A 14,645-nucleotide genomic window follows, 5' to 3' on the forward strand; every position below is an offset into this window, starting at 1 on the left:
CCTTTTTTGGGTATTATCCTTTGTTTTCTGTGACTGGGTCAGGGAAAGGTCAGAGGAACCTAGTGGGTGTGCTTATCGATTCTAGTTAGCTTTGTTATTAACTGTATAACCCAGTTTGAGTTGCATGCTTTTGTCTAACCAAGTGTATAAGCCTTATTCTTACTTTGTACAACAACGTGAATAAAGTAAATTGATAGTTAAAGAAAGGACTGAGTTTCCTCCTCTTTGTACTAAGCCATTAACCGTAGCCGGTGGATTAGGTGGAGGGTGGCTCTCCTGTAACCCCGATATCCCAAACACCCAGCCTGAGCCTGAATTAAGAGGACTTAGTCCCACGTGACGGCCAGGATCAAGTGGGTGAAGGGAATAAAGGGGCCAAGGGGAAGTTGACTCCGCGCCACGGTTTCTACGCACCCACAAACAAGATTATCATTTATCATAATCACAACAGATGGGAAAACATTCCATCTGTGCAACTCACCAAGGCTCCTTAAACAGCACCTTCCAAACCCGCAACCTCTACCACCTAGAAGGACAAGGGCAGCAGATGTTTGGGAACACCACCACCTGCAAGTTCCCCTCCAAGTCACACACCATCCTGAGGGAACTATATCGCCATTCCTTCACAGTCGCTGGGTCAAAATCCTGGAACTCCCTCCCTAACAGCACTGTGGGTGTACCTACCCCACATGGACTGCAGCGGTTCAAAAAGGCAGCTCACCACCACCTTCTCAAGGGCAATAAATGCTGGCCTAGCCAGCAATGCCCACATCACATGAGCAAATAAAAAATAAATGTGTTTAGGTTATTTTCTTATTTGAGAAAATTTTTTTTTTTAATTTCAGGCTGAATTGTGCTGAATGCTCAACAATTGAAAGTTCATCCGAAAGTATGAGGAATAATTATTGAGCTCTATCATTGTGTTTTGCTTTTAATTCACCATTGATACAGCATTCCGGCATTGCCAGAAGATCGGAATGCTTGGAACGAGCCGTTCAGGCCCATCAAGCTCACTCCTGCCACTGCCCATTTATAACTAGCTCAAATTAAAGAATCCAACATCCTCTCCCATGCAAGATCTCTGTACTCTACTCCTAATCCGCATTGTAATCAAAAAGATCTATTAAATATCTCAATCCATTTTCTTGCCAGTTTCCATCTATTTCCTGTTTCAAACTCAGAAAGATATTGTTGCTACTTTATGCATTAATCTCCACCTGTCCCTTGCCCAGGACACAAGAATCTCACAGAACATTACAGGTTTGTTTAAAAGTCTGGAATAATTTTGCATGACGTCATGCAGAAAAGAAGTATTCAGATGATGAGATTATTTCATTGTATGCTGATGGTTGGACCCAGCAAAATTAATACCTGGGCAATGTTGCTACGTATCGCACTCTGAACTGGATGGCTGGTTATTGTGAGAGCAGCTCAGCATTCCTAAGAAACAAACAGCGCACCAAAAAAATCACTGCTTTTAAAAGAAACTTTCTTTTTCCCCTGACCTCTTTCTGCAAGATAATTTGAAAGCTTTAATCTGTGAGGTTAGGGTTTTTTTTGGACAAGCTTTCTTTAGCAATGAAGTCTGTCTCTCACATTCATATACTTCAATACTGCTGAGGTTGGCGTAGGAAATCATGTAATTCAGAACCTGAACAAAATATCAGTGTGCTGTAAAGCTACTAAACTCACATTTGTCTAAACAATGCCGAACATTGCCCTCAAATAAGTAAGCACTCATTACAGACAGCAGACCTGGAGATAAATTATAAACAGCAAGCCAAAACAAAGCCATGATTCAGCTGATAACATTACACAATTTGTTGGAACGTATAATTTACACTGACAACATTTAATGTATATGATGAGAATGCAGTTGTGAGCAGCGGGGCAGTTTTCATGTAGTTCTTTTCCATGGGCGTTATGTAAGTGCTCACAAGGAGAAACCAAACCTTTAATTAAATGGCATCCTGCTCTACCTGTGGACAAGTATGCATCTTTACTCAGACACGAGCAGGCCCATATCACGGTAGATTCATCAACATGTCGAGTCTTCCCCACACCAGATGGAAACTGCGGGGGTGGCAATTTTAGCTGCGCCCCATATTCATCTGCTTTAGTCTGAATTAGCTCTGAATTAATGGTCAGGATTCATTTTGTGGGATATAGCCCTTTCAGCAGTTTGAGCCCACTCCAGCTTCACCTCCACCAGTGGGAAAATTCACACTATGCTTAATTAAAGCTGTTTTTCTCTGGCATTTCTTTTTCGAAAAAGAAACAAAATCATCAAGATTTTGACTTGCAGCCTTTTTCCCCACCCAGCTCCGACGGTTTTAATGAACCACTGCAGCCTGGGGCCTAGTCTCACTCCCTTTAGGAAACGAGGTTGCTGTAAATGTTAGGGCTCTGTTTAAATCTAGCCTGTTCTTTAAAGGCCACCAGCTGTAACTCCCTGCTGAGAAGCGCCCCAACAGGCACATCCTGAGGTTAGTCAGAGGTTAATTGCTGCCAATCAAGAGATGGATCGATATTTGTTGGATCCTTAAGGGTGTCAAGGGATATGGAGAAAAGGGAGAGGGGATGGCGGTAAATGGTTTCAGGTACAGATCAATCATGATCTAACTGAATGATGGAACAGGTTTGAGGGGATGAAGGGCCCACTCCTGTTTCTATGTTCCCATGACTCCAGATCAGCAATGCTTGTAATGCAATAAATCACTTAAAAGATCAGTGAGGAAATGTAAATGAATAACTTACCATTTTTGCCAAATTCTTTCCTTGCTCCTCCCTAAAGTCATTGATTGCTTGCTGGTATATGGTTCCATGGGGCAACTGTCACCCTTCAATGCCTCACTCACATGCCCATTCTTGATTTTGGGGGCTATAGAGTGTGTGTCAACAAACTATTCAAACAATTGCAGCATCACAACAAGGATTGCAGTCATGCAGGAAATGCAGCTGCTTTCCGCTGCTTAACTCAGCAGTACTGAAGCCAATTGAGGCAACCCTATCTCTGATTGAGATCAGACTAGGGATCCAATCTGAGACTTTCTGATCTTTATGGTTTAGCTGTTCACTGTCTTCTATAGGTGAACCACAGAGGAGCTTTTCACCATTACCTGACATTTACCAGTAAGTGAAAGGTTGAAGCCTTTGTTTTGTATCTGCACTGTCTTTATGTGGTGAGATCTCATATAAAGTCATAGGAGGAAGCAGGCAGAGTACATAGTAACTGCCTGAAACAACAATAGTGTTACTGAGCATTAACATGACACAACACACAATGCTGTGACCCTATACAGCCAAGATCAGGTGCATCATTGAAATGTTGACTCAATGTGAGTTTTTGACCTTCAAGATTCGAGATGAAGGCACTTGATGTCAACACCTGTATTCCTTTAGATGCGTTCCAAATGTTCCACTATGCTGCCATGCTGATTACAAATTATTAATCATGTTGTGTACTTCAAGCTGTAAAACCAATGTTTAGACACAATGGTCGAGGTTTTCTGTTTCTTCAACTGTTGAGCTGCAATTTTCTGGCCATTCACTGAACGAGTGGAAAGTCACGGGCCGCTAAATGTTAAAAGTGAAAACTTCGCCGATAAATCCATTATTTTACAAAATGCCGTTGTAATTAAAATGAAGCTAAAATACTAAGTAAATTGAGTGAGTTAAGTATAAAATTTCCTTTGCTGGTTTCAAAAAGGAGGCTTTTTAACAAATACATTAGCTTAAAATATTTTGAAACTTCTGGTGTTGAACAACACACCCTCAGAGCTACAGCACATTTCATCAACAGCAGCTTTCTGCTAATGAACTGAATAAGGTAACCTCCCTCTGAATACGTTAATGCTTTAAAAATGTTAAGTGTTGAAAGTATTCGGTATAGTGGGTTAGAACAGACTCCTTTAATCTCTGGGACATAGATTTCAATTCAGTCTAGATTAATGGGGTGAAGGACTTTGTTCTTTGTCCTAATTAAAGGGCTTGGAGACGTCTCCAGCCAGTTCCGAAAGGCTTCCCTGTGTCTGCTGCATAAAACTGGCAATAATTTGACACCAAGGGAAAAGATTGCCACTGTGATATTATCGCGTGGATGTGAGTTTAAAGAAACCATTTGTGACTTTATACAAATAGTCAACATGGGAAATCTCTCCCCTGTATGCTGGCAATTTCATTTTGCAGCTTACAAGGATGGCTGAATACTGCGGAAAATTAAACTATCACACTGATGCAGTAAAAAATGTTCTACTGAGGATGAGAACTAATGGAATTTTATTGGGCAGGAAATAACTTTACTTTGTTGCACAGGATATACAACAACAACTTGCATTTACATGGTGCCTTTCATGTAGTAAAACATCCCAAGGTGCTTCACAGGAGCGTTATCAAACAAAATTTGACACCGAGCTACATAAGACAGGTGAGCAAAAGCTTGGCCAAAGACATAGGTTTTAAGGAGTGTCTTAAATGAGGGAGTTGTTTAGGGAGGGAATTCCAGAGCTTAGGCCCTTTGCACCTGAAGGTACAGTTGTCAATGCTGGAGCGATGGAAACTGGGGATGTTCAGGAGATCAGAATTGGAAGAGGTACTTAGAAGTTGAGCCAACAGTTGCATACCACTCAGGCTAATGTTATCTGGACCCCGCAATTGCATTACAATTTTATGATTCACTTTAATTTCCCTGTTATTCTATTTGTTTTCACAATACTTGAAGCATAATTATAATGGCCAGAGATCAGCACCAAGGGAACATGAATTCAGAAGTAGTACTGGAAGCATAAGGGGGGGGAAGTTAGTATTTTTGTACATATAGTGTCACTAGCCAATGAAACATTTCATTACAAGTGGCTATGAAAGCTGAAACAATCAAGAGAGAAACACTTGAAAAAGAAAAATATTAGAATGAGGGAGAGAGCCGGAAAATGGGATTATGGTGGAGATGGTGGTGTAGTGGTAATGTCACTGAGTTAGTAATCTAGAGGCCCAGGCTAATGCCCTGGGGACACAGGTTCAAATCCCACTACGGCAGCTGGTGGAATTTAAATTCAGTTAATTAATAAAAATCTGGAATTGAAAGCTAGTCTCAGTAATGGTGCCATAAAAATCCATCTGGTTCACTAGTGCTCTTTAGGGAAGGAAATCTGCCTTCCTTACCTGGTCTGGCCTACATGTGACTCCAAACCCACAGCAATGTTGTTGACTCTGAAACGGCCCAGCAAGCTACTCCGTTTTCAAGGGCAATTAGGGATAGGCAACAAATGCTGGCCTTGCCAGCGATGCCCACGTCCCATGAAAGAATACAAAAAAAAATTAGAGTCGACAAATTCAGTGTAGGAATCAACAAAGGCTGAGGCCCAATAGGCTAAAGGGCCTCTTACTACAACAACATTTCTATAATAATTAAAATATGCTTTCTACATCTTTACAAATGACTAAATTATCTTTAACGTTTTACCAATATTTAACATGGAGGAGAGGATGAATTTCCTCAGAGCACTTCAGCTCTATCACAGATGAGGATTTTTCTGACCCTATGGCATTGCACCAGGAGATGTTCTGAGAAGTTTCTCTGGGATAATGAGATATTCTTCCCATTGCTAATATCTTCTAATCAATTTACCATCAGGCCTAGAGTCAAGGCCAGTGGTGTATGAGGCCTTACAGAAAATTTATTGTTTCTTAGCAGAATTTCTCAAAGTATTTCTAAACTCCGAACTAACCCCACAAAATCATCATGTGTCCTGATTCCAGTCGTCCACTGTTTGCACTCTGCTGACTGCCATTTAATACACAACACCGAAACAGTTCTGGATACAGAGAGATTTCTAAATGCTTTAAGCAGCCGGAGATCAGATTTTCTGCATGTTTGTCAAGCTGCTATTAGATAAAATTCAAAAGAGGAAATTTATTCAATGAAATAGTATTGCTAAAATTTACAGGATCATTCAAATAATTCCTTCATCTTGCCTGCTGTAAAAATGCAAAAGCAGTTTTTAACGGGTTAGGGCCCTCTGTGACGATCTGTAAATCCTCCATCTCCCACTCCTGTTCCTTATCTGCAGTGACAGGAGCACCCAGCATGATATACACACTTTCAGGCAATTCTGCCCAATTCACTCCATTTTGCTTGATTATTGTAGCTGGGAAGAATACTTAGTGTCCGTTATTATGGAGTAATTATCCCACCGCAGTCAAGTGTCACACTGTCACTAGACGCTAAAGGCAAGCAGCATTTCCTTTAACTCTCAAGAAAGACAGGCATTTAAAAAACAATTGCTCCCCTTTAATGTCTTCTACTATTCTGCACCCCAACTACCATCCACACTAATGCACTTTCTCCTTCAGCCAAGAGAGTGTAATAATAACGGCTGCAGCAGACCCAGAATATTCAATATTGGATGTACTCTGTGATCAGTCAACGGGCAGTGTGTTTCAGGGAGAGGATGCAGCTTTCCTGCTCTTGCTCATTTTTCTCTTGCGATGGGGAACTTTCCAATGTTCCATTTAGCATTTTAACCAAGAACAAATTAAAATTGGCTAATATATTGGTTTGAATAAAAGTCAATACACGTCTTCAAATATTGGATCTCGTGCTAGATCCGATGCTCCACTCCCAGCTCTGTGGGTTCCTGTTTAATAATCAAAATGTGGTGCTCAAGCCACTGCATATCACAAGATCAAAAGACACTTATAGATAAGGAAGGTTCATTTGGCCCATCTTCATTCATCAATCTAGAAGCACCTCAAAGTTTCCCCATTATAGCAGCAAATTGTTTCTTAAATGATTTGAAGGTTTTTGCCTCCACTACTCTATCTGGAAGTTTACTCCACGTGTTGATCATTCTATCCATACTTTAAATATATTTTATAGGATATAGGAACAGCAGCAAAGCCAAGCAAACATTCAACCTCTCAAAAAAGCACCCAAACATGTCACCCAATCATACATGATTACTTTGCGTTCAGACAGCTGCTATCCTGCCATTCACGCCTCCTCTATTTGTCCCATTACTACTTTCTTTGGCTTTGCACCATGAAACATTTTTGTCATTTAATCTCTCCTGCCCTCCATCCTATCACAGACCTTCCCTTCTGTTCTTCTTCCCACTCTCCCCCTTTCACTTGCTCAAAACCTGTTACATTTCTAGCTTTTCCCAGTTCTGATGAAAGGTCACAGACCTGAAATGTTGGGTTGAAGCTTTTCGCTGATTATTAATTCCCGCTGCTGGGGCCAGAAGCAGGAGCCAACCCCACTTCAGCAGGCAGTAGGATCCTGCGGCAACATACTGCCAGTGGTGGCCAATTAGCAAGCTGCCACTGGGGCCGCATTCCAATTGTGGACAGTGGCCTGGTCCCTAGAGATGCTGGCCCAATCAGAGGGTCGGCAGCTCAGCAGCCTCGGCAGCAGCACCACGCGTAGTGGCCATGGCTGAGGCTGCAGCTCCAGGATGAGAGTACCTCAATGGCGAGGCACCCTTGAAGAGCAGGTAGGTTTTGGGGAGGAAACCAGGGCCAAGCAGGAAGGCCCCAGTGATTGGCGGGAGTGGTCGAGGTTCACCAGCAGCGCTGTTGCCGTAGGGACAGCGATTGCCACTGGGGTGGGGGGCCCCTCCATGGGACTTGGAGTGTCCATAAAGGAGGACCCTCCCCCCCTGCCCTGGAACCCCTGGAAGGCTGCCAGGATTTACCTCGTGGCCTCCCCATGTGGCAATGGGCCCTCCTGACATGGGCAAAATGCCCATAGGGTGGGTAGTGACCCTTAATTGGGCCATTAAGTGGCTCAATTGGATGCCTGGTGGGTGGCCACACCACAGAGGTGGCCACCATTGGCAATATCCCATGGCAGGAGAAAAACGTTGGACTCCCCTCCTGATGCCTTCCTCCACCATATTGCCAGCCCTCCCGCCTCCCAGCCTGACCCCAAGTGGGCAGGCAAAATTCAGCCCGTTAACTCAGTTTCTCCCTCCACAGATGCTGCCAAACGTGCTGTGTGTTATAGGTGAAGAGTAATGTCAGGTTTAAATTACCTTTGTATTAGTTAGAACCTGTTTCCTTTAGTTTTACTCCCGCAATTTAATTTAAAATTATATTCTGGGTTAACTCTTTCCATTCCCTAAACAATCTTATACATCTCATGAAGATCATCATCCTGTTGTCTCTTTGCCAGACTGAAAGCCTGGTTTCTCCACTCTTTCCTTATAACTCAGTGCCCTTATAATAGTGATGAGACTCATGTCTCTTCTCTTCCTTTTTCCATAACTACTCGAATCCTAATCATAATGTTATCACCGTTTGCCAAATGCATTCCCACTTGACCACGTAATTCCCCAGAACTAGCTCCAGCCCTGCTTCCTTCCTCATTGGGCTGCAAACATACAGATCAAGAAAGTTTTCCTGTACACATTTCAGGAATTCCTCCTCCACTTTGCCCTTTACACTATTATTTCTCAGTCTATATTCAGATTATTAAGCCTCCAATCACTCTGTGGCACATGGCACTGGGAATAATCCAGATATTACTACCTTTGAGGTCCTGCTTTTTAACTTCCTCCCTAGCTCCTGGAACTCTGTTGACGGACCGAAACCTTTCCTAACTGTATCATTGGGTCCAACACGCACCCTGACTTCTGACTGTTCCCTTTCACCCTAAAAAATGTTCTGCACCCATTCAGTGATGTTCTTTAGCCTGACACCAATGAGGTAGTACGTCAGCAATTGACACTGACAGTCAGGAACCCACTTACAGCTGACTGCCACTGATTTGCAGTTTTAAAGCAAAAAAAAACGAGATTAAATTTCAGTCTGATAACAAGACATTGTTTGGGATTTTGGGGGAATGTTGTAAGTCCTGATGTCGGGACCCAATGCTCACTGGGGTAGGCAGCGGGACTGCCGCGGCAATCTTCCCAGTGGCGGCCAATTAAGAGGCCAGCGCCGGGCCTGCCGTCTAATTAAGAGTGGCGGCTGCTTCTCCACGCTGGCAGCCCAATCAGAGGGCCGGCAGCTCTGCAGCCTCGGCAGCACCACCCAGAGAGGTGGCCGCTGCTAAAGCCACAAGGTGAAAGGTAGGGCACTGTCATATTGAGGCACCCTCGCAGGGAAGATGAAAAAGTTATTTCTGTGCCGGGTCCAGGCTAGCAGGATGGGCGATTGAAGGGCTGAACCCTCCAGTCGCAGTGGCAGGACTGCGGGGGCAGCCACTGCCACCGGGGGCCCCTCTTTGGAACATGTAACCTACAGAAACCAAAGCCCCCCCACCCCACCCCCCCAATCCCCGCAGGAAGCCACTGGGAGGCAGCCTCCATGCAGCTGGCCACCTTCCCATGCAGCAGTGAGCTGATCCACCACCGGCAAAATGCCGGCGGCCCAGGAGAATGGCCGTCAATTGGGCTTTTCATTATTTATATTGTCCGCCAGCTTCCAGTCGGGCAGCGGCTGAGCCGTTGCTGTTCGCGTCACCAGGAAAATGGCCCAGTGGAGAGGGAGCCCTCCCAACGCCATTCCATGTCATCTTCCTGCTCCTCCCACCTCCCGGCCCGTCTCCAGAGCACTGACAAAATCCCAGCCACTAACTATACTACTCACCCACTACTTACCCGTGACTTGTATAGCAAGCCACACCATTTAACAGACTCACCCAATAGCTGCTCTGCATTACTTGGGCATATTTAAGAAACAAAGAACTTGAACTTGCATCGCACTTTTCATGATGTTCCAAAATGCATGACAGCCAATGAAGCACTTTTGATGTATAGTCAGTGTTGTAATGTAGAAAATGCAGCAACCACTTTGCATCCAACAAGGTCCCACAAACAGCAATGAAATAGATGACCAGATAATCTGTTTTGGTTGTTTGGCTGAGCAATAAATGGTGAGACACTGGGAGAACTCTGCTGCTCTTCTTTTGAATAGTGCTATGGCATCTTTTATATCAACCTGAGAGAGCAGTTTAATATTTCATCTGCAAGACAGCACTTCCATTAGTCCCAGCCTAGATTATGCATTCAATTCTCTGGAGTTGGGGCTTGAACTCACAACCTTTTGCCTCAAAAGTAACAGTGCTCCCATTGAGTCAAAGCAACCACCAGAATTAATGCTGAGACTTCTAGATTTCTTTCCACTGCATCCTTAGCCATTTCAATATTATTCATGAAGTACATACGTCACTTACATATCTCTGTGATGTGTAGCACTGTACACTTCTCTGCATTGAATTTCATCTCCTATTGTTCTGTCTGCTTAAAGATTTTGTCTAATACATTTTGTAATTTCTGAGCTACCTCCTTCAATTGCACTGCCCCTCCTAGTTTGGTATCATCTGCAAATTGCCTTGCGTTTCTGATCACACATTTGTCTTTATTGTCCAGATGCTACATCCTTGATGAAAATGTGATATTCCACAAACAAAGAGTTAGCCGCTGTGTCACTTTAATCTGACGACTGAAAGTAATAGTTTCGTGGAACGAATCAATTTTTACAAGACAAGCCAACTTTGATTTATTCTTCAGAATGCAGGATTCATGAAAATGCTGTGTCACTATTAATTAAATCCATGAATGCATATGTATACCTACCAGGAAAAATAAAAAAAATAGGATCTTCATGATTTTCGGAATTCCTTATGCTCTGGAACAGCATTAAATGAGATACCAGCATACAAATGTTTAATGTTTTCATCGCGTTCTTTGCTCCTCTATTTTAGCAGAAGCATTCATAGGTTCAAAATAATGGGTTAGTGATGTTACGACAAAGAGAGAGTGCAATTGCAGGCAAACAAGTGATTGCAATAAAAACAGAAAGTGCTGGAAACACTGAGCCGGTCTGGCAACATCTGTGGAGAGAGAAACAGAGTTAACGTTTCAGCTCTGTGATTTTTCATCACGGGAGGTCCTCCCACCTGACAAGCAAGCCTGGATGGAGATAGCTGACGAGGTCAGCAGCTATGGGGTCACCCCCCCACCCCACCCCAAACATGGGTAGAGTGCTGTAAGAGAGCCAACAACCTCCTGCGTTCTGCCAAGGTGACTGCTCCATACCCCTCTTCTTTTTAGTGATTACAAGTGGCTACGCAGGAGAAAGTGGGACATGGGGAGGGAGGCACCACAACAGAGCTGGCAGAGCGGATCAGGCATCACCTCATCCTGACAGATGCATGGCTGTATCTCGACTACAGGTCTCACCCCCTGAAAGCAGATAGGAGCATGGACTATATATGATACCCCAGTAGGGGAAGTGGAGCTGACAGTAGCAGAACTGTCATGTTGATCACTCTATGAAATATGACTATCTCCCTCTTTCCACTTGCAGGACAAGAGGGCCCATAACAGGAAGGAGACATCCCAACTGGCAGAGGCATTGCAGACATTAGGCCTCTCACCACAGCAGAGGAAGAGGCATTAGAATTGGCGGGACCCAGCTATATATCAGATGGAGACTGCCGTCTCTGCACAAGAGAGTGAGGATTGGATTCCATTGACATACAGTTCACTTCTGGAGACACTCATCATGTATGGTTGGCATGACAAGATCTGCACAGTCTAACCCGCACATGTTTGTGTTCCCTCTTGCAGGTCAGCGTCTGCTGGAGATTCAATTGGAAATGGGTCAGCCGTCAACCTCTGGGGAGGAACCGCAGTCAGAGGAAGCACCATCACATGCCTCTCCTGCACTCTACACCAGTGAGGATACTTTCACCTCGGTGGGTTTCCACTCGGCTGTAGAATCAGGGTCACAAATTGGTAAGAGCACCACACACACGCCTGAGCAGCTGGCTGAAGATGAAACAGCCGAGGCCTCTGACAATTGTGGACTGTGGATGGCCAGGCCCAAGCTGAGCCCCAGGCTCATGATGAGCCTCTGGTGTTGACAGCACAGGGCATGCTCGAGTTTCAGAGAGTGGAGATGCCAGAGGCCATGTGCAGCCATAAACTGATGATGGAGTCCATCCATTCCATGAGTGCTGCTACGTCTCAGCTTTGTGAGTGCATGGCTTCCTCCATCGAGAGTTTGGCGACACTCATGGAGAGCCAGATCTCACAAATGGGCACAGACCTGCACACCATCATCGTGGCCATGAGCTAGATGCAGCAGTGGCAAGGCAAAAGAAAGACAAGGCTCCTGGTGTCTTCTCTTGGTCCTCGTCCTTCTCTGGTCAGCAAGGAGGTTCAAGTGAGCCCGAGAGACCCTCGCTGGGAATACTGCAGAGTTCCACTGGATCGATTCAGGCAATGGAATCTCATCTTCAGCAGCCCAATGACCTGCTCGATACTCACTTGGGTGGAGCCCTGGCAAGTGTTGTCCCTCTCCTCCACTGTGTGAGGGTTCCTCACAGGCGTCAGTAGCCATGTCTTCAATGGGTAGCCGTTGTCCCCGAGAATCGATCCTTGAAGGCAAGCAAGGGGACGGAAAAGCTGCAGTACCTGGGACTGTCAAAGCATGAAGGGATCGTGGCTTATTCCCGGGAAGCGGGCACACACCTGCAGGAAATAGTGGTCGCAGACCAGCTGAATATTAATGGAATGAATTCTCTTCCTGTTGATGAAGGCAACTGGCTGATCTGTTGGAGTCTTGATGGCCACATGCATGCAGTCTATCACACCTTGCAGCTGGGGGAATCCAGTGATGGCCTTGAATCCGAATGCCCCTCGGCCTGACTGTCAGGGTCGGTCCAGCAGTACACATAGGTCTCAGCTTTCTTGAACAGGGCATTGCTCATCTGCTTGATGCAGCAGTTGGCTACTGCCTGGGAAACACCACATATGACTGTGATGGATCTTTCGAATGATCCAGATGTGTAAAAGTTTAGTGCCACAGGCATGGCAAGGCCTCAGTGCTGCCAGCTTTCAACAGTCGGGAATCCAAAGGCATGTGAGGGATGCCCGTCATCCACTTAATCCCAAGCCCCCAACTGAATCACAATGAATTGTCTGCTAATGGATTAATGGATTACAAATAAGTGCTCTACAATTTAAATTACTTTCCCATCGCGACAGGGTGACGAGGTTGCCTTGGTGCTTTCCCACCGCTGACTAAATCCGGAAATGCCATCACGGTGCCGAATGTCTGGGCAGAGGCCTCCGATGCGATTCTTCGGCCCCCCACCCCCCACCACAGTGTCATTCCCAATCAAAATGGCCGCACTAAATTCAGCCCGATGTTTTCTATTGAAAACAAAGGTGCAGCAAAAATTCAAGTCTTTTCTTTAATCAGAATTACTTCACTGCTGAAAAATTTGAGCTGATGCAAATGCTTCGATATTTTTGGAGTATGCATAAATTGGCCTTTCGAGTTCAGGTTGTCGCTCATCTCCTGCGGTTTCTTTATAGAAGAATAACCTTTTTTGTAAATGTTATTGCAAGAAGCTCTATTTAATTGTAATTTATTCCCTTTTAGAAAAGTTTAGTTTTTGAAATTTGTCATGCAGACCCTCACCTGCCAAGAATGAGGCATATTAATTTTGTCATATGAAAATTGATTTTAAACTGTTGCTGGAGTGAGGAAATGACTTGTTAAACAGATCAGCCGTGTCTGGAAAAAACATTTACATACTAACAGACAGTGCTTGTGGAGACAAAGGACTATTCCCTGACACATTCAACCCACTATGGACTTTGATCACCAGACACTGAAGGTTAGGAAGCTCACATTCCAGGATGACTGCTAAGATGGCCGAATCCACAAACAAATGTGGTCAAACATTACTAACCTACTAAGCAACGTGAATTTTTTTTAAATTGTACAGACAGTTTGAGAAAAAAAGACTCTTTGCTCCTGGACTGAAAAGACCTCTCCTGTCTGCTCCCATCTCTTTCTCACGGAACTCCAAATCCACTGAAGACACTTGAACCTCAGGAGGGAAAAGTCTCCTACATCGAACAAGGTTTAAGAAGAATACAGGGCCCCAACGAAAAGCAAGACCCATCTACAATCAAGGACTCTACAACGAGCACGAAGAACAGTAACAAAAAACCATCTTTAGATATTGCCTCAAACTTTTCCACTTTATTTCTTCTGCTTTTTTTCTGTTGCTATCTGCATGTATGTATTGCATACGCATGCTAGTGTGGGTGCATCATGTATCCATAGGCGTTAACTGAAATAGAGTTTAAGATCAATAAATTTCAACCTTTCTTCCTTAAACCTAAGAAAACCTGTTTGGCTGGATTCACCAAGGCGGAGCTAAAAACATGGTGTGTTTAAAATTAAACCCGGTTATGGTAAGACCAGGTGAAGGCTGAGAGGGAACCCTAGATCCCTTTCTCACCTGGTCGTAACAATTTTAAAACAGATACAAAGCTACTATTCAGCACACATTGTTAAAGCTGCCCTCCTGGATCTCAGCTTTAACATAGAAGCCTAATTGTTCAGTAAGGTGCAAGATGCATTCCATTACTGTAACAGCACCTGCTCCACATCTAGCAAATGGTCTGCTGGGACCAGTTACTGTTGATGTGACTCCAGGTCGCTCTCAAATAAATGGTGCAGAGAATCTCTGAGAGCCATGAATGGAAATGGTAGCATCTCCCTTCATTGCACAACAAAAGACTGCTTGTCATATCTGAAAGGCACACAGTTCTGCTCTGGCAAGCAATAACTGCTTCTGTCGCAAGTGTTTCCTCTCTCTCTCTCTCTCTCTCTCT

The 14,645-nt window shown here is 44.3% G+C and overlaps 1 protein-coding gene across 11 annotated transcripts in view; it reads right to left on the reverse strand.

The window, feature by feature from the left end:
- The window catches only part of yrk (Yes-related kinase), a 334,423-nt gene that overhangs the window by 76,459 nt on the left and 243,319 nt on the right, over window positions 1-14,645 (reverse strand). The window contains exon 1 of one of the 11 annotated variants that reach the window (XM_068011742.1): window positions 2,758-2,866. The exons of the other annotated variants lie outside the window; for them this stretch is intronic. The gene's annotated coding sequence lies outside the window, so the exon portion shown is untranslated. Of the gene's footprint in view, window positions 1-2,757; window positions 2,867-14,645 lie in introns of those variants that run through there. 11 annotated transcript variants of the gene reach the window in all.

This window comes from Heterodontus francisci, chromosome 31 (assembly GCF_036365525.1).
Source record: "Heterodontus francisci isolate sHetFra1 chromosome 31, sHetFra1.hap1, whole genome shotgun sequence".
NCBI classification, from domain to species: domain Eukaryota; kingdom Metazoa; phylum Chordata; class Chondrichthyes; order Heterodontiformes; family Heterodontidae; genus Heterodontus; species Heterodontus francisci.